The sequence below is a fragment of the Mytilus edulis genome, chromosome 3, assembly GCF_963676685.1.
Source record: "Mytilus edulis chromosome 3, xbMytEdul2.2, whole genome shotgun sequence".
NCBI lineage: Eukaryota > Metazoa > Mollusca > Bivalvia > Mytilida > Mytilidae > Mytilus > Mytilus edulis.
Window position 1 is genome coordinate 63,413,291 of NC_092346.1, and position 21,352 is coordinate 63,434,642.

The 21,352-nt window shown below is 34.7% G+C and overlaps 1 long non-coding RNA gene across 1 annotated transcript; it reads left to right on the plus strand.

The window, feature by feature from the left end:
• Positions 1 to 17,835: 17,835 nt before the first annotated feature.
• Positions 17,836 to 21,098, plus strand: LOC139517097 (uncharacterized). Its single transcript, XR_011663077.1, has 2 exons — positions 17,836 to 18,519; positions 18,959 to 21,098. It is a non-coding gene; the product is annotated as an uncharacterized lncRNA (long non-coding RNA).
• Positions 21,099 to 21,352: the final 254 nt, after the last annotated feature.

Here is a 21,352-nt window from a genome sequence, read left to right on the forward strand (position 1 = left end):
TTATGACCATAACTGATGTTACATAACTTGTTTGTTGATATTAAATGTTTTGTTTATACATAAGTAAATTTATGTTAATTTTATTGAAGAATTGAATAAAATCCTAGAGAAACAGCCAAACTATGGTCAGTTACTGACCAGCTCAATGAATATTGATGGCATTGTAGATATGAATAATGATGGCAATGTAGATATACAGTACTAATTTCAATATTTTTGGTCGTATATAGGCTTGGATGTTAAGATGTTACCTTGAGTTAGCTGATATTAACATTTCATACACCTTCATGAAGATTTCCTGCTTTATTGAACACTTTGTCAGGTTTTTTTCGTTTGAATTATTTTAATGAGTGGTATGGACAATAGAATGGGTGGTAGGGTTATATAACATTTAACAACGAATTCAAAATACTATTCATGATTTGGATTTGTATAAAAAATTATATTATTATTTTAAGTAGGTTCATTTCTGTATGCCCGATTTTATTAAGTATAGTTTCAGAAAAAAAAATGTATAATAATGTAGATAGAAAATGCCTACAGCTATTTAACTTTTGCCAGAATACACTGTTTTGGGTAAATGATGCAATTATAATTGTTTGTTGCAAACTGTGTGTTAATTGAGAAAAAAAATTGAAATCACTAGTAACATTAATTTTCCTATTATATACAATTGGGTTTTGAACCCCCTCCTTTTTTTTTAACGATCAATACTTTTGGGGACATATTGTTGGAGCCTCCCATTTATCCCTGGATCTGACACCTTACATTCATACAAATTATGAGAAACAGTGTGTTATCTTTTGTACCAAATGTATACCCTGTTGCTTGATCAATAGCTTGTGTTGAACAACAAATGGAAGTTTTTAACGACCTTGACTGGCTATACAGCCCTTGCACGGTCGGTCGGTCGGTTGTGTTGAACGTGAAAAATGGAAAGAATTTATACTTACCAGCAGATATAATTTTGAATTATCATTATTATAAGTTTATTCTTTCTATGGGTTCTAAAAATGGGTATTTTATATCGAAGATGAAATTTAACTTGTTTTCTTGTACATCATACTTTTGTTCATAATACCATTTATTGTTAAAAAGGTTGTTAATTGTTTAAATGATCCCTGTTACATATCTTTATTTATTTGTAATAAAACACAATTGTTGATCAAAATAAAAGTAATTCATGTACTGATGTTTTGTGTGTGTGTCCATATTTTATAGGTCATAACCTTCTGGTTTGATACCCTTAGTTCAATAATATTAAGGGCATGCAATACAGTTTTAATCCCATATTTAAATTTTGATAAAAACTTTGATAAAGACTATTTTTTACCTGATTAAATCAAATATGTAATAAAAAAATATCCCTTTAGTGCTACTTTTTGAGTAAAATGGTCTAAATTTTGTATATTTGCTCAAAATTCGGATTTGTGGCCGTATTTTCCTTTTCGAAAGAAAGACATAATTCTTTTGTTTTAAAAGATAAAACACATTCGCGTAATCAAACCAAATGGTATTTAAAAACAAGAGGCTCTCAAGAGCCTGAATCGCTCACCTGAATTTTTTTGGTTTAATCTCTCATCAATGATTATTTGAGCTTTTCAATTTATTTAAATGTTCTTTGAATCGTCCTATTTTCTTCAAAAGCAAAAAAAAATCATTTTCTCCTATGTTCTATTTTAGCCATAGGAGCTATGTTTCTTGACATACAAGGAAATGAAATATAAAATTTATACTAGATACTCTGAAACTCTGAAACTCATTTAGCCTAAGTTTGGCTGAAATTGATACAGCAGTTTCATAAGAGAAGATTTTTAAAAGTAAGTCAACATGATGAACAAATTGTGAAAAAAGTCTTTAAAGGGCAATAACTCCTAAAGAGGTCAATTGACAATTTTGGTCAAATTGACTTATTTGTAGATCTTACTTTGCTGATCATATTTGCTGTTTACAGTTTATCTTTATCTATAATAATATTCAAGATAATGACCAAAAACTGCAAAATTTCCTTAAAATTACCAATTAAGTGGCAGCAACCCAACAATTGGATGTTTGATTCATCTGAAAATTTCAGGGCTGATAGATATTGACCTAATGAACATTTTTACTCCATGTCAGATTTGCTCTTAATGCTTTCGTTTTTGAGATATAAGCCAAAAACTGCATTTGACCCCTATGTTCTATTTTAAGTAATGGCGGCCATGTTTTTTGACGGATCAAAAATCAAAGCACACACTTTGTGCAGGATAATCTAAGGAACAACCATGCTAAGTTTTAACCAAATCCATTCAGTAGTTTCAGAGGAGAAGATTTTTTAAAGTTAGCAAATATGATGAACAAATTGTGAAAAATTGTCATTAAAGGACAATAACCCCTTAAGGGGTCAATTGACAATTTTGGTCATATTAACTTATTTGTAGATCTTACTTTGCTGATCTTATTTGCTGTTTACAGTTTATCTTTATCTATAATAATATTCAAGATAATGACCAAAAACTGCAAAATTTCCTTAAAATTACCAATTAAGTGGCAGCAACCCAACAATTGGATGTTTGATTCATCTGAAATTTTCAGGGCTGATAGATATTGACCTAATGAACATTTTTACTCCATGTCAGATTTGCTCTTAATGCTTTCGTTTTTGAGATATAAGCCAAAAACTGCATTTGACCCCTATGTTCTATTTTAAGTAACGGTGGCCATGTTTTTTGACGGATCAAAAATCAAAGCACACACTTTGTGCAGGATAATCTAAGAAACAACCATGCTAAGTTTTAACCAAATCCATTCAGTAGTTTCAGAGGAGAAGATTTTTTAAAGTTAGCAAATATGATGAACAAATTGTGAAAAATTGTCATTAAAGGACAATAACCCCTTAAGGGGTCAATTGACAATTTTGGTCATATTAACTTATTTGTAGATCTTACTTTGCTGATCTTTTTTGCTGTTTACAGTTTATCTTTATCTATAATAATATTCAAGATAATGACCAAAAACTGCAAAATTTCCTTAAAATTACCAATTAAGTGGCAGCAACCCAACAATTGGATGTTTGATTCATCTGAAATTTTCAGGGCTGATAGATATTGACCTAATGAACATTTTTACTCCATGTCAGATTTGCTCTTAATGCTTTCGTTTTTGAGATATAAGCCAAAAACTGCATTTGACCCCTATGTTCTATTTTAAGTAACGGCGGCCATGTTTTTTGACGGATCAAAAATCAAAGCACACACTTTGTGCAGGATAATCTAAGAAACAACCATGCTAAGTTTTAACCAAATCCATTCAGTAGTTTCAGAGGAGAAGATTTTTTAAAGTTAGCAAATATGATGAACAAATTGTGAAAAATTGTCATTAAAGGACAATAACCCCTTAAGGGGTCAATTGACAATTTTGGTCATATTAACTTATTTGTAGATCTTACTTTGCTGATCTTTTTTGCTGTTTACAGTTTATCTTTATCTATAATAATATTCAAGATAATGACCAAAAACTGCAAAATTTCCTTAAAATTACCAATTAAGTGGCAGCAACCCAACAATGGTTTGTTTGATTCATCTGAAAATTTCAGGGCTGATAGATCTTGACCTAATGAACATTTTTACCCCATGTCAGATTTGCTCTAAATGCTTTCGTTTTTGAGATATAAGCCAAAAACTGCATTTGACCCCTATGTTCTATTTTAAGTAACGGCGGCCATGTTTTTTGACGGATCAAAAATCGAAGCGCACATTTTGTGCAGGATATACTAAGGAACAATCATGTTAAGTTTCATTCAAATCCATTCAGTAGTTTCAGAGGAGAAGATGTTTGAAAAATTGTTAACGACGACGACGACGTCGACGACGACGACGTCGACGACGACGACGACGACGGACGCCAAGTGATGAGAAAAGCTCACATGGCCTTTTAGGCCAGGTGAGCTAAAAAAGGGTTCATGAACTCATTTTCAAGTTAAATAAGTTTAAATGATAAAAATCAGTCGAAAACTGAATCTTTTCCCGATAAGTTATAGTTTGATGTGGCGAAAATAACAATTTATGTTAGCAATGTCATTACCTCCCCTGTAACTGTATTGTATGCCCTTAAGGGTGTAGTGGATATATTTTGAAAGCAGTGCATTTCTAATTATTTATAAACAGCCTAGGTGGTCTCAATGTCGCTATCTAATCTTTACTGCATGAGGTGGGTTTGATCACTATCTTGTCAACATAAAGATTTGAAAATTTGTAGTTGGTACCTCTCTCTTTCGCATACATCATTAAGGATTAAAAGCACAAAGTCATTTTACAATTTGAAGTTTTCAGAATGTACAAAGTAAAAGTTTGTTTATTACATATCAGGATACCAGTGTTTTTAACAAATATAAAACTGTAAACGTTTAAAGATTTGTTGAAGTTTGTCATTGATAAATTTGGTATGAAAGGAAATAAAATTCAGTTAACATTGATTATCTCTTCTTTCCCTCTAAAAAAAACTTTGGACTGTATGTTAAAAGATGTAACATGTATTGTAATATGATTATGGCACTTTGTTAATTTTCTCACAAAGAGATATTTCTTGTTTCTGAATGAAGTGTGATATGAAAATGTGATACAAAATATGTGTTAATTTGGTTGGTTCTTTCTGCAACATGTTACAAAATTGCAACATTTCTATAGGCTATTCAATAGGTCAATAAATTTTGAAGATCACATTTCCCCATTGGCAAGTGAGATTTGTGATTTCATCAATAATATACAAAACACTCACATGTTTCATCTGAACAGATTTTTTTTTCGTAAAATTGGGTTGTATTCTGAAGTGTGCAAAAAGCTTGAATATGTCAGATGAAAATAGTAGTCTGGGTTCCTGACACAATCGGGGGAGTATCCATTGTCTGCAGAAAGGGGGTAAAAATATTGGTGAGCATAGATCAGCATACCCCTTTCTTGAAGCTGCCTCTATCAATATTCTTCATACTGTAAGCAGACATATATTTGAGGTGAAGCTTGGGTTATTGAAAAAAATTCACCATTGCAAAGATAATTTTTTGTCAAAAGAGATAAATTTAAGAAAACATGAGAATTGGATATCACTTTGTCACATCTCCCATTACTTGATTTCAATCATTATGATAAATCTGCCATAGGCCCTACAAAACCACAATAGATGCAGAAAGTCTGACTGAGCAGAAGTGACCAGTATTTTTTTTAACAACCTACTGTCCATTTACATCAAAACTGTAATACAACTTCTATAGTTTTGCCCTGACAATTACACCACTTTTTGTGTTTTCATCCTATTATAATTATTGCAAACCCTATGATAGTTTTCCATAGATTCACCTGCAAGTTACCTGTCGATTTAAACTTTTGTAAGTTCTATTGTCCCATCTAACAAATACAACAGGTATTGTTCTCTGTGTAGTTTATTCACTGGGACCTTTAAATTTCTCCAAGAGAAATATATCACTCATTGATTAATTTACCTGACCATAAACACAGTGTAGATACTATTCTGTACGCTATCCGGAAGTCGCGATTTTCGAAGCGATGATTTCCAACCGGTTTTGCCTACGGTAACTTTTCTCATCATTTGTTTACTCCTATATCTACAAAGTGCTTTGAACATCTTCAAGGTATATATAGCATCATAAATATGAGTTACTGTAACAGAAACATGCATTAGAATATAAAATATACGTGTGCATCACATCAACTTGGTAGAAAAAAGTGAAATCGATGGACAATTTTGCTCTCGTAGTACAAAGCAAATAATCTTTTATTGCAAATATTTGCATCAGTTTACAGTTAAATATATACTGTTTCAATATTCTTTTCGTATTTAAGTAGAATATTCGTATTTCCCATAAAAAATATGTTTTCCTTGAGGATCCCAAAATAAATTACTGTACGATCAGTCTAGAACTGACTGTATTCTAGAAGCGATTTCAGATTTTTTGACTGTATGACCGGTCGTGATTTTGAAGAAAAAACAACAGCAATTTGAAGGTATATACGTGTATATGTGATATTATGAACTATCCAGGGAACTATAACGTGTAATTACTTTCACCAGACAATACAAATATATTTCTGATGAATTTTTTAGATGGCAAAATAATTGTATTTTTGTTACATCAGTCTTATTTAAAATCAAATGCCTAAAATGTAATACATGATTCGCTTGTGGACTTTGTAATAGTGTATCGTTACAGTTATCTGTTTATAGCTATTACATTTTTAAAGATTATTTACACCGTCCTCCGTTGATGGGCGTCAAGTTGGTTACCTATTCCCTATTCCCTATTCGTTACCTATTCCCTATTCCCTATTCGTTGCCTATTCCCTATTCCCTATTCGTTACCTATTCGTTACCTATTCCCTATTCCCTATTCGTTGCCTATTCGTTACCTATTCCCTATTCCCTATTCGTTGCCTATTCGTTACCTATTCCCTATTCCCTATTCGTTGCCTATTCGTTACCTATTCCCTATTCCCTATTCGTTACCTATTCGTTACCTATTCCCTATTCCCTATTCGTTACCTATTCGTTACTTATTTGATTTTTAATATCCTTCCCCCTTTTTAATTATGGCATGGAATAGTTTAATATGGCTGCCGTTACCATGGAAACGGCACAATTGTGAAAAAAATCAGGTTTTGGTTTTTGGTAAACTGTTTGGATATGCTTCAACTCAGAATCATCATATTTTAAAACAATGTAGGTGCCCACTATATACAGGTGTTGGATGATTTTGGCGATCATTGGAACTACTATGTTGCCATGGAAACTACACCAAAATTTTCAAAATTCTAAAAATGCTCAAAACTTCATGAAACTTCACAGTAATGATGAGCAACATTGGAGTTGGAATTTCCAAAATAGGTCTTGTTACCATGGAAACAATGCAAAAAGGTCAAAAATTTCAAAAATAAGAATTTTCCGCAAACTGGATGAAACTTTACAGGAATGGTAACTGGCATAGGCAGAGTTTGATTTTGAAGTTAGAATTTTCAAAATGGCCGCCGTAACCATGGAAACAGCAAAAATATCAAAAATTCAAAATGTTCAAACTTAATGAAACTTTGCAAAAATGTTACTAGACATCTGTAGATGCTCTCTTTGACTTTGGAATTGTCAAAATGGCTGCCGCTCACCTGGTAATAGGGGGAAGGGGTGCCTTCCGTTATTGCTAGCAATTACAAATCTAGTTGTTAATAGTCTTACATATGGTAATAGTTCTGAATTGGTTGAGGTAAATTGATCTTTTTATGACCTATTTATATGTGTTTGTGCTCAACCGATCCTTTTACTTCATTTTCGATACGCATTTGTTCCTTACTTGTTTTTTATACGTTCTACCTTTTAACTGCTTTATGTCCGTATGTTTGAAGATGGATCTTGGTTCGACGGGATGAAATCACCGTGTTATATAATTAGCGCTTGCGTAAAAACGAAGATGTGGTATGATTGCCAATGAGACAACACTCCACATTAGACCAAAATGACACAGAAATTATCAACTATAGTTCACTGTACGGCCTTCAACAATGAGCATAGCCCAAACCGTGTAGTCACCTATAAAAGGCCCAGACATGACAACCTCATACAATTCAAACAACAAAACTGACGGCCGTATTTCATATACAAAAAAATAAACGGAAATATGTAACACAAAAACAAACGATAACTACTTAATTTCAGGCTCTTGTCTAGGGACAGGCACATACTTACATAATGTGGTAGAGTTAAACATGTAAGCAGGGTGTACATCGGTTCGGAGCATGCTATTACCTTGTTTAATTCGTTCCATCACTCGCTTATAATTCGCTTATAATACGTGTATCTTACGTTGCACCTTTTAAAACATGATTTTCAATTGTTTTGTTATCTCTGGTGGTAATAATGTGTTCTTATAGATGAAATACCCCTATAAGCGCATATGTACTCGTTCCAGCGATCGGTTAATACCCTGTTACCTATTCGTTACCTATTCGTTACCTATTCACTTATAGTACGTTTGTTGTACGTTGCACCTTTTAGAAAAGGATTTTCAATTAAATTCATATCTCTGGTGGTAACAATGTGTTCTTAGAGATGAAATGACCCCATTAGAGCGCATGTACCCGTTCCAGCGCTCGGTAAATAACTTGTTACCTATTCGTTACTTATTCGCTTTTAATGCGCGGGGTATACGGTGCACCTTGAAATAAATCGTTTTTTAATTGTGTTCAGGTCTCTGGTGGTAAGAATGTGTTCTTAGAGATGAAATTACCCTATTAGCGCGCATGTACCCGTTCCAGCGCTCGGTTAATACCCTGTTACCTATTCGTTACCTATTCGTTACCTATTCGCTTATAATACATTTTTTTATACGTTGCACCTGTTAGAAAAGGATTTTCAATTATGTCCAGGTCTCAGGTGGTAACAATGTGTTCTTAGAGATGAAATTACCGCATTAGAGCGCATGTACCCGTTCCAGCGCTCGGTAAATAACCTGTTACCTATTCGTTACCTATTCGCTTTTAATGCGCGGGGTATACGGTGCACCTTGAAATAAATCGTTTTTTAATTGTGTTCAGGTCTCTGGTGGTAAGAATGTGTTCTTAGAGATGACATTACCCTATTAGCGCGCATGTACCCGTTCCAGCGCTCGGTTAATACCCTGTTACCTATTCGTTACCTATTCGTTACCTATTCGCTTATAATACATTTTTTTATACGTTGCACCTGTTAGAAAAGGATTTTCAATTATGTCCAGGTCTCAGGTGGTAACAATGTGTTCTTAGAGATGAAATGACCCCATTAGAGCGCATGTACCCGTTCCAGCGCTCGGTAAATAACCTGTTACCTATTCGTTACCTATTCGCTTTTAATGCGCGGGGTATACGGTGCACCTTGAAATAAATCGTTTTTTAATTGTGTTCAGGTCTCTGGTGGTAAGAATGTGTTCTTAGAGATGAAATGACCCTATTAGCGCGCATGTACCCGTTCCAGCGCTCGGTTAATACCCTGTTACCTATTCGTTACCTATTCGTTACCTATTCGTTACCTATTCGTTACCTTTTCACTTATAATACGTTTGTTGTACGTTGCACCTTTTAGAAAAGGATTTTCAATTGTGTTCATGTCTCTGGTGGTAACAATGTGTTCTTAGAGATGAAATGACCCTATTAGCGCATATGTACCCGTTCTAGCGCTCGGTTAATACCCTGTTACCCATTCGTTACCTATTCGTTACTTATTCGCTTTATATACGTTTGTTGTACGTTGCACTTTTTAGAAAAAGATTTTTACTTGTTTTCATGTCTCTGGTGATAACAATGTGTAATTAGAGATGAAATGACCCTATTAGCGTGCATGAACCCGTTCCAGCGCTCGGTTAATACCCTGTTACCTATTCGTTACCTATTCGTTACCTATTCACTTATAATACATTTGTTGAACGTTGCCCCTTTTAGAAAAAGATTTTCACTTGTGTTCATGTCTCTGGTGGTAACAATGTGTAATTAGAGATGAAATGACCCTATTAGCGTGCATGTACCCGTTCCAGCGCTCGGTTAATACCCTGTTACCTATTCGTTACCTATTCGTTACCTATTCGTTACTTATTCGCTTTATATACGTTTATTGTACGTTGCACTTTTTAGAAAAAGATTTTTACTTGTATTCATGTCTCTGGTGGTAACAATGTGTAATTAGAGATGAAATGACCCTGTTAGCGCTTATGTACCCGTTCCAGCGCTCGGTTATTACCCTGTTACCTATTCGTTACCTATTCACTGATAATACGTTTGTTGTACGTTGCACCTTTTAGAAAAAGATTTTTACTTGTGTTCATGTCTCTGGTGGTAACAATGTGTAATTAGAGATGAAATGACCCTATTAGCGTGCATGTACCCGTTCCAGCGCTCGGATAATACCCTGTTACTTATTCGTTCCTTATTCGCTTTTAATGCGCAGGGTAAGTATACGTTGCACCTTGAAATAAATCGTTTTTTAATTGTGTTCATGTCTTTAATGGTAACAAGGTAATCTTAGAGACGAAATGACCCTATTAGAGTGCATGTACCCGTTCCAGCGCTCGGTTAATACTGTAAACCAACTTAATTTCGTGAGCGATTTATTTTCGCGATTTTCGCGAGTAGAAAAATAACGCGAAAATAAATCGTCGCGAATATGTAAAACTTGGATCTTTCCTTATTAAACTTCATCAAGTAAATCAGAAAATCGAGAAATTAAATAGCCGCGAATTGGTCGAGAAAGGGTAAAACGCGAAATAAAGTATTCGCGAAAATAAGTTGGTTTACAGTACCCTGTTACCTATTCGTTACCTATTCGTTACTTATTCGCTTTAAATACGTTTGTTGTACGTTGAAATCCTTTTCTAAAAGGTGCAACGCACAACAAACGTATTATAAGTGAATAGGTAACGAATAGGTAACGAATAGGTAACAGGGTATTAACCGAGCGCTGGAACGGGTACATGCGCGCTAATAGGGTCATTTCATCTCTAAGAACGAATTGTTACCACCAGAGACATGGACACAATTGAAAATCCTTTTCTAAAAGGTGCAACGTACAACAAACGTATTATAAGTGAATAGGTAACGAATAGGTAACAGGGTAATAACCGAGCGTTGGAACGGGTACATGCACGCTAATAGGGTCATTTCATCTCTAATTACACATCGTTACCACCACAGATATGAACACAAGTGAAAATTCTTTTCTAAAAGGTGCAACGTACAACAAACGTATTTAAAGCGAATAAGTAACGAATAGGTAACGAAAAGGTAACAGGGTATTAACCGAGCGCTGGAACGGGTACATGCGCTCTAATAGGGTCATTTCGTCTCTAAGATTACATTGTTACCACCAGAGACATGAACACAATTTAAAAAACGATTTATTTCAAGGTGAAACGTATACTTACCCCGCGCATTAAAAGCGTATAAGGTACGAATAAGTAACAGGGTATTATCCGAGCGCTGGAACGGGTACATGCACGCTAATAGGGTCATTTCATCTCTAATTACACATTGTTACCACCAGAGACATGAACACAAGTGAAAATCCTTTTCTGAAAGGTGCAACGTACAACAAATGTATTATAAGTGAATAGGTAACAAATAGGTAACGAATAGGTAACGAATAGGTAACGAATAGGCAACAGGGTATTAACCGAGCGCTGGAACGGGTACATGCGCGCTAATAGGGTCATTTCATCTCTAAGAACACATTGTTACCACCAGAGACATGGACACAATTGAAAATCCTTTTCTAAAAGGTGCAACGTACAACAAACGTATTATAAGTGAATAGGTAACGAATAGGTAACAAAGTATTAACCGAGCGCTGGAACGGGTACATGCACGCTAATAGGGTCATTTCATCTCTAATTACATATTGTTACCACCAGAGACATGAACACAAGTGAAAATCCTTTTCTAAAAGGTGCAACGTAAAACAGACGTATTTAAAGCGAATAAGTAACAAATAGGTAACGAATAGGTAACAGGGTATTAACCGAGCGCTGGAACGGGGACATATGCGCTAATAGGGTCATTTCATCTCTAATTACACATTGTTACCACCAGAGACATGAACACAATTGAAAATCCTTTTCTAAAAGGTGCAACGTACAACAAACGTATATAAAGCGAATAAGTAACGAATAGGTAACGAATAGGTAACAGGGTATTAACCGAGCGCTGGAACGGGTACATATGCGCTAATAGGGTCATTTCATCTCTAAGAACACATTGTTACCACCAGAGACATGAACACAATTGAAAATCCTTTTCTAAAAGGTGCAACGTACAACAAACGTATTATAAGTGAATAGGTAACGAATAGGTAACGAATAGGTAACAGGGTATTAACCGAGCGCTGGAACGGGTACATGCGCGCTAATAGGGTAATTTCATCTCTAAGAACAAATTCTTACCACCAGAGACCTGAACACAATTAAAACCGATTTATTTCAAGTTGCACCGTATACCCCGCGCATTAAAAGCGAATAAGTAACGAATAGGTAACAGGTTATTTACCGAGCGCTGGAACGGGTACATGCGCTCTTATGGGGTCATTCATCTCTAAGAACACATTGTTACCACCAGACATGAACACAATTAAAACACGATTTATTTCAAGTTGCAGCGTATACCCCGCGTATTAAAAACGAATAGGTAACGAATAGGTAACAGGTTATTTACCGAGCGCTGGAACGGGTACATGCGCTCTAATGGGGTCATTTCATCTCTAAGAACACATTGTTACCGTCTGAGACCTGGACATAATTGAAAATCCTTTTCTAACAGGTGCAACGTATACAAAAATGTATTATAAGCGAATAGGTAACGAATAGGTAACGAATAGGTAACAGGGTATTAACCGAGCGCTGGAACGAGTACATGCGCGCTAATAGGGTAATTTCATCTCTAAGAACACATTCTTACCACCAGAGACCTGAACACAATTAAAAAACGATTTATTTAAAGGTGCACCGTATACCCCGCGCATTAAAAGCGAATAAGTAACGAATAGGTAACAGGTTATTTACCGAGCGCTGGAACGGGTACATGCGCTCTAATGGGGTCATTCATCTCTAAGAACACATTGTTACCACCAGACATGAACACAATTAAAACACGATTTATTTCAAGTTGCAGCGTATACCGCGCGCATTAAAAGCGAATAGGTAACGAATAGGTAACAAGATTATTTACCGAGCACTGGAACGGGTACATGAGCGCTAATAGGGTAATTTCATCTCTAAGAACACATTGTTACCACCTGAGACATGGACATAATTGAAAATCCTTTTCTAGCAGGTGAAACGTATAAAAAAATGTATTATAAGCGAATAGGTAACGAATAGGTAACGAATAGGTAACAGGGTATTAACCGAGCGCTGGAACGGGTACATGCGCGCTAAAAGGGTAATTTCATCTCTAAGAACACATTCTTACCACCAGAGACCTGAACACAATTAAAACACGATTTATTTCAAGGTGCACCGTACACCCCGCACATTAAAAGCGAATAGGTAACGAATAGGTTACAGGTTATTTACCGAGCGCTGGAACGGGTACATGCAATCTAATGGGGTCATTTCATCTCTAAGAACACATTGTTACCGTCTGAGACCTGGACATAATTGAAAATCCTTTTCTAACAGGTGCAACGTATAAAAAAATGTATTATAAGCGAATAGGTAACGAATAGGTAACGAATAGGTAACAGGGTATTAACCGAGCGCTGGAACGGGTACATGCGCGCTAATAGGGTAATTTCATCTCTAAGAACACATTCTTACCACCAGAGACCTGAACACAATTAAAAAACGATTTATTTCAAGGTGCACCGTATACCCCGCGCATTAAAAGCGAATAAGTAACGAATAGGTAACAGGTTATTTACCGAGCGCTGAAACGGGTACATGCGCTCTAATGGGGTCATTTCATCTCTAAGAACACATTGTTACCACCAGACATGAACACAATTAAAACACGATTTATTTAAAGGTGCACCGTATACCCCGCGCATTAAAAGCGAATAAGTAACGAATAGGTAACAGGTTATTTACCGAGCGCTGGAACGGGTACATGCGCTCTAATGGGGTCATTTCATCTCTAAGAACACATTGTTACCACCAGAGATATGAATTTAATTGAAAATCCTTTTCTAAAAGGTGCAACGTACAACAAACGTACTATAAGTGAATAGGTAACGAATAGGTAACGAATAGGTAACAGGGTATTAACCGATCGCTGGAACGAGTACATATGCGCTTATAGGGGTATTTCATCTATAAGAACACATTATTACCACCAGAGATATGAAAACAATTGGAAATCCTTTTCTAAAAGGTGTAACGTACAACAAACTTTTTAAAAGCGAATTAGTAACGAATATTTAACAGGGTATTATCCGACCGCTGGAACGGATACAAATGCACTTATAGAGTTATATCACCTCTAAGAGCCCAAATCTTCCACCAGAGACAACAAAACAATTGAAAATCATGTTTTAAAAGGTGCAACGTAAGATACACGTATTATAAGCGAATTATAAGCGAGTGATGGAACGAATTAAACAAGGTAATAGCATGCTCCGAAACGATGTACACCCTGCTTACATGTTTAACTCTACCACATTATATAAGTATGTGCCTGTCCCTAGACAAGAGCCTGAAATTAAGTAGTTATCGTTTGTTTTTGTGTTACATATTTCCGTTTATTTTTGTGTATATGAAATACGGCCGTCAGTTTTGTTGTTTGAATTGTATGAGATTGTCATGTCTGGGCCTTTTATAGGTGACTACACGGTTTGGGCTATGCTCATTGTTGAAGGCCGTACAGTGAACTATAGTTGATAATTTCTGTGTCATTTTGGTCTAATGTGGAGTGTTGTCTCATTGGCAATCATACCACATCTTCGTTTTTTAGCAAGCGCTAACACGGTGATTTCATCCCGTCGAACCAAGATCCATCTTCAAACATACGGACATAAAGCAGTTAAAAGGTAGAACGTATAAAAAAACAAGTAAGGAACAAATGCGTATCGAACATGAAGTAAAAGGATCGGTTGAGCACAAACACATATAAATAAGTCATAAAAAGATCATTTTACCTCAACCAATTCAGAACTATTACCATATGTAAGACTATTAACAACTAGATTTGTAATTGCTAGCAATAACGGAAGGCACCCCTTCCCCCTATTACCAGGTGAGCGGCAGCCATTTTGACAATTCCAAAGTCAAAGAGAGCATCTACAGATGTCTAGTAACATTTTTGCAAAGTTTCATTAAGTTTGAACATTTTGAATTTTTGATATTTTTGCTGTTTCCATGGTTACGGCGGCCATTTTGAAAATTCTAACTTCAAAATCAAACTCTGCCTATGCCAGTTACCATTCCTGTAAAGTTTCATCCAGTTTGCGGAAAATTCTTATTTTTGAAATTTTTGACCTTTTTGCATTGTTTCCATGGTAACAAGACCTATTTTGGAAATTCCAACTCCAATGTTGCTCATCATTACTGTGAAGTTTCATGAAGTTTTGAGCATTTTTAGAATTTTGAAAATTTTGGTGTAGTTTCCATGGCAACATAGTAGTTCCAATGATCGCCAAAATCATCCAACACCTGTATATAGTGGGCACCTACATTGTTTTAAAATATGATGATTCTGAGTTGAAGCATATCCAAACAGTTCACCAAAAACCAAAAACTCATTTTTTTCACAATTGTGCCGTTTCCATGGTAACGGCAGCCATATTAAACTATTCCATGCCATAATTAAAAAGGGGGAAGGATATTAAAAATCAAATAAGTAACGAAAAGGTAACGAATAGGGAATAGGGAATAGGTAACGAATAGGTAACGAATAGAGATAGGGAATAGGTAACGAATAGGCAACGAATAGGGAATAGGGAATAGGTAACGAATAGGTAACGAATAGGGAATAGGGAATAGGTAACGAATAGGCAACGAATAGGGAATAGGGAATAGGTAACGAATAGGGAATAGGGAATAGGTAACCAACTTGACGCCCATCCTCCGTTGACCAATTGATGATAACATAAATCAAGCTTGTCGCTTTTAAAATAACAAAAAATGGATAAAGACAGCTTTGCGTAGGGGGTTAATTCATGTGATATAATTTTGGTAAGTTTACAGAAATAGAAGGTCCATAATGCATTAATCGAGTACAAATGGAGCAATTTCAGAAAACTTTAATGATTGGTTTAGGAGGTGTTGGTAATACCTGATGGGTGCCCCCATATAATGCAATGTTCAAGTCCGTATCTTATATAAAGTAACCCCATAAAAGATTTTTACTAAAATTCGAAATAGACGGTGCACAATACAGTCATTATCATTTATGATAAGGAATCCGAATAAGATTAATTTAAAATAGTTATATCAGTGACGGATTAAAAAAAAACGGGGGATCCGGCAGTTTGAAACCCTTTTTTAACTATCAATGCATTTGTATGGGAACATAAATAAATTATATTTGAAATCCCCTTTTCTCCTGGATTGGACCCCCTCTCCATTTAATGAATGGCTATTGTCTATTTTGAATAAATGGAACCGTAAAACTAATTTTTAACTCTTCACATTGAATAATCCGCGAAGCGGATTATGTAAAATGTGAAGAGTCAAAAATTAGTTTTATGGTTCAATAAAATCAAAATAAATTATTGCCATTCATTATAAAAAAAATTCTATCAAAAATAAGAACTTTTTATATTATTTATATTAACAATAACAACGTAAACACATGTTGGCGTATGAATACACACCGTCAGAGTGGGCGTGTCGCCATCAAAATTGACAACATTGAAAATAAAACTAATAATTTTAACCAATCAGAAAACAGTAAATATTTATTTAAAAATGGCCGGAACCCCCAATGTATATAAAGTGGTTTATGAGGAGATGCGCTTACAAAATCGGCGAAACATATTGTACCGGTCGAACGGACGAACGGAAAGACGGACTTCTTCATCACTTCCCCGCTTGCCGTGACAAAGTGGTACATACAATTGAGTGTCAAAGAGACAGCTCTACATCTTAAACAAAGTGAAGGAACTGTGATCAATTATAGGCTACAGTACGGCCTCGAATGTGTGTAAATACATGCATTTTTATATAACAACTAAATCTGTGTGTTTGTACAATTTTAAGTATAACGGAGGACATTTCTGAAACTTATATACTAGTATACATCAAACCTTCCTCTTATTTTAGCAACATTTAAACATCCTTATACTTAATGTAGTAAGTCGAGTACACCCTATTAAGCTAAAATATGTTTCAGGATGTGAATGTATTGAAAGATATTTGTGTTATTTAGAAAAATGCCACCTTCTAATGTATCGTAAATAACTTTGAAATCAACACTAGAATACAGTGACATAAAGACTGATCATACAGTTTTAAAATATACAAGCGAGACTGATCGTACAGTGAGAAATTCAAACAAGTGTAATTTTCTTATTTCTGGCTTCAAAGATCTGGTTGAAACTTTTACCACCACTTGAAATATACTTCATTTAGTTAATTAAGTCTGGATTTTACGTTAATTTGAACACTAAGAGGGTAAAAAGATTGTTTTTAGGTTCGCCGACTGATTTTTTAAAGGCAGTGCTTTAAGGCCTGACTTTCAAGTCATGAGGTTCATCTTTCCTTACGCAAATCTTTGCTGGGGGTCATTTTGCAAGAAATAGATCCGGAAATGTTCAAATTTCTCCTCTACTTTTTGTGGTATGTATTGGTTTTTGTTCCTTTCATTTACATTGGGAAATAAAGAAACGATCAGTGTGTATTGTTCGTTTTAAAAATCTGTTTATTAATGTGTCTTTTGCATTATAAGCAGTCAATCTGATTACAAACTATCATTATTCGAATTCCGTGTGGAAAGAGGTCCGTTCAATTTCGAGTACTATTTGCGATCTAAAGATATTTTAAAATCATTTCACTCGTTGATATAACATGATATTATAATTAAAAGTCGACTGACCGTGAATTATATTGCATAATATACAATTTAAAGTATTTCTGTACGTGAAGCCGTATGACGTTAATAGTTATTTCGGTCTCAGTTATGTAAAATATGAAATTATCGTTCCTGAATAGGGTTCCACTAATTAAAGACAAGAAGCGTCAAAAAGTGACAAGAAGCGACAATAAAATTAAAATAGCGATAAGAAGCGACAATATAATTAATTTAGCGAGAAGAAGCGTCAAGAAGACTATATAGCGACTATACATAAATAAAAAAAATGTCATTGCAACAACTTATTCCCCATAGATATTAAAAAAAAACATGCATTATTTTTTATTATCAGTAGGGGCGGTTATAAAACATTTTTTATATTACTGTACATTGATAGATAAAAATATGTTTTTATTAAGAAGAAAGGGATTAGTTTTTATTAGATATAAAAAAAATATATATTTTATGCACACGCTAAAAATTGGCCATCAAAACAAAAGAATTTCAATTTCCTTTTAAAGAATTTATTGAATCAAAACCATGCAATATCATTTCCTTTCTAACAGTGAAATTCTTCTTTTTCATAGGGACATATTTGATAGGTGTAGCTTCACCCTATCACATCAAATGAGAATAGCCTCGTGAGAGAATTACGATTCGCTTGTCCCTTGTTAGTTATTGTCGCTTCGTCACTAAATTAAACTTCTTGTCGCTGTTTGTCTCTAAAATTCTTCTTGTCTCTTATTAGTGAGACCAGTCAGTTCCGTCCTTAAATTCCGTTTTTGCACTGCAAAACAATCACACAATTAACGATGCCTAGTCCTTGTTGGTGTGTACCTGAGTGTCATTTAAGAGGAGGACTTGCATTTCTAAATGACTTAATAAGAAGGAAAAGTTGGATCAACGCCATGGCTCAAACGTAGATTGTCATGTGCGATATAATCGTAGAACCCATATCAATCAGCTGTTGTTTGCAAGGCACATTTTACTGAAAACGACTACGTTCAGGAAACTATTCATGGTAAAACTTTATTTTCTTTAAGAAATATATACTGTTATTTATATAATCGCCATGCAAGTAAACCAAAGTCTGTTTGCAACCGCAATTATCGTTTTAGAATAAAAAGGGGGTGAATTCAAGACGTCATAACTTTTGGGATTACGATTCAATATCATCTGTTTGACATTTTTTGGTTAATACTACAATTGTATGGTTTCTCTACAAGAGATATATTATACTGATAATTATTTTAGCAGTAATTATGTAAATTTCGGTTGTAATGACAAGAATTCATGAGCTATGCCTCGGGCTTTCTTGAAAAATATCAATGACAATGTAAACAGGAACAAAACATTGACATGAATGATGCTCTCCACCTATGTTATAGTTATTTAGGTATGTGTGTTGCACAAGTCTTTCACAAGTTTCAAAAAAGCTAATGTTATAAAACTTTTTTCAGGGCACATACCCACTTTATAGAGACTTGTCTACTGCCATGCATTCCCATCCTATTTTCATGCACCATTTGTAAGCAAGAGACTGAATGGTTTACAAAATTAAAAATCAGGACGGTGTCCCGTTAAACCAAAAGAACTAAACTCGATGAATATTGTAGGAGAAATCTAGAGGAAAGTTTTGATTTGTGAAATTGGTTTTCCTGAACAGATGTACATTCATCCTGCAGGAAAGATTTATAACTGTCCACCACCAACTGACGAGCTAATGTTGAGCTTCACAGATGGAATTACTTAAACACCATAAATGCCTATGTTTTCAGCACAGATTTCACAAATCATGACACAGCTGTGCATTTTTATGCCCCACCTACGATAGTATGGGGGGCATTATGTTTTCTGGTCTGTGCGTCCGTTCGTCTGTTCGTTCGTTCGTCCGTCCGTCTGTCCCTCTTCAGGTTAAAGTTGTTGGTCAAGGTAGTTTTTGATGAAGTTGAAGTCCAATCGACTTCAAACTTGGTACACATGTTCCCTATGATATGATCTTTTTAATTTTAATGCCAAATTAGACTTTTTACCCCAATGTCACGGTCCACTGAACATGGAAAATGATAGTGCGAGTGGGCATTCGTGTACTGGGGACACATTCTTGTTTATACCTGTTAAGAGTCGAAAACTAAATATTATTTTTATATAAATAAACATATATTGTGTCATTTTAGAACTTATATTTTTCCAAAGGATGCATGAATGAAAGTAGTGAAATTCATTTTGCTTTGATATATAGATTTGAATTACAATTGTTCATGTTATTGTAATGCATATAAAAATAAGGAGATGTGGCACAATGTAAATATATGATATTCTGTGAGTTTATCAAACTAAAGGGGATAAGAAATGGGTATAAGCAGTTACAGGACTGTACTACTGTACAATCTCCAACAATGAGAAAAACTCATACTGTAAAGAGAATTTCATATTTACAAGTAAGTTTTGTTTTTGCATTGAATAATTTTCTTCTATTGTCTTAAAAGCAAATATGGGAAGTGGTTAAAATGCTTATGAGACAGCTTTTATGGCCACCAGATGTCATTGTTACCTTGATTAAAAACTCCTTTTTAGCTCACCTGACCTGACTCATCACTTGGTTTCGTCGTCCATAAACTTTTACAAAAAATCTTCTCTGAAACTACTGTGCCAAATTTAACCAAACTTAGCTAAAATCATCATTGCGGTATCTAATTTAAAAAGTGTGTGGTTAGACCCGGTCAACCAACCGAGATGGCCACTATGGCCAAAAATAGAACATACAGGTAAAATGTAGATTTTGGCTTATAACTCTGAAACCAAAGCATTTAGAGCAAATCTGACATGGGTGAAATTGTCTCTTCAGTGAAGATCTATCTGCCCAGGAATTTTCAGACAAATCTGACAACCCGTTGATGGATTGCTGCCCCCAAATTAGTAATTTGAAGGAAATTTTGCAGAGTTTGGTTGTTATCTTAAATATTATTATAGATAGAGATAAACTGTAAACAGCAATAATGTTCTGCAAAGTAAGATCTACAAATAAGTCAATATGACCAAAATTTTAAGTTGACCCCTTAAAGAGTTATTGCCCTTTATAGTCAATTTTTTACAATTTTCATAAATTTTTGTATTTTTTGTTAATTTTTAAAAAATATTTTCAACTGTAAATACTGGGCCATGTTTATTATAGATAGAGATAATTGTAGCACCAAGAATGTTCAGTAAAGAAAGATCTACAAACACATCCCCATCATCAAAAACACAATTTTGTCATTTTATATGTGTCCGTTGTTTAATATGCACATAGACCGTCCAAGGTGAGTGACACAGGCTCTTGAGAGTCTCTAGGTCATTAATACAGGTAGATAACTTTATCATGTTTATACTGAAAAATAATTTTGCTTGGAGGGAGAATTTAAAAAAAGTTCTGTCTTCAAAAGAGTTGACATGTTACTATGTACATTAACCATTATGTTACTTGATGTTCTAGCAATACACACAGAACGGAGACTAGTCAATCTTTGTGAATTATTTTTCATAGGATAGGAGTAATTGAATATGTGTATATAATCAATAATTAAAAATAGTTTTATTTACATTAAAAAGGAAAAGTTCTTATGTCTTAAAAATGCATTTCATGGCGAGGTACAGAAAATATACTGTAAACAGTAGACTATAGATATAGGTGAACTAGGTACAAGAGAACTCTAAATCTTAAATACTACAAACCACCTCTGTTCTGTGGAAGATAATGATATAACTGGACTAGAAATACACACAACCTGTAATTAACTGCCTTTACAGCGCTTTCGCGCTTTGATCTTAGTGATGCACTTGAAAATCTCTTGATTAAGGCAAAGATACTAATA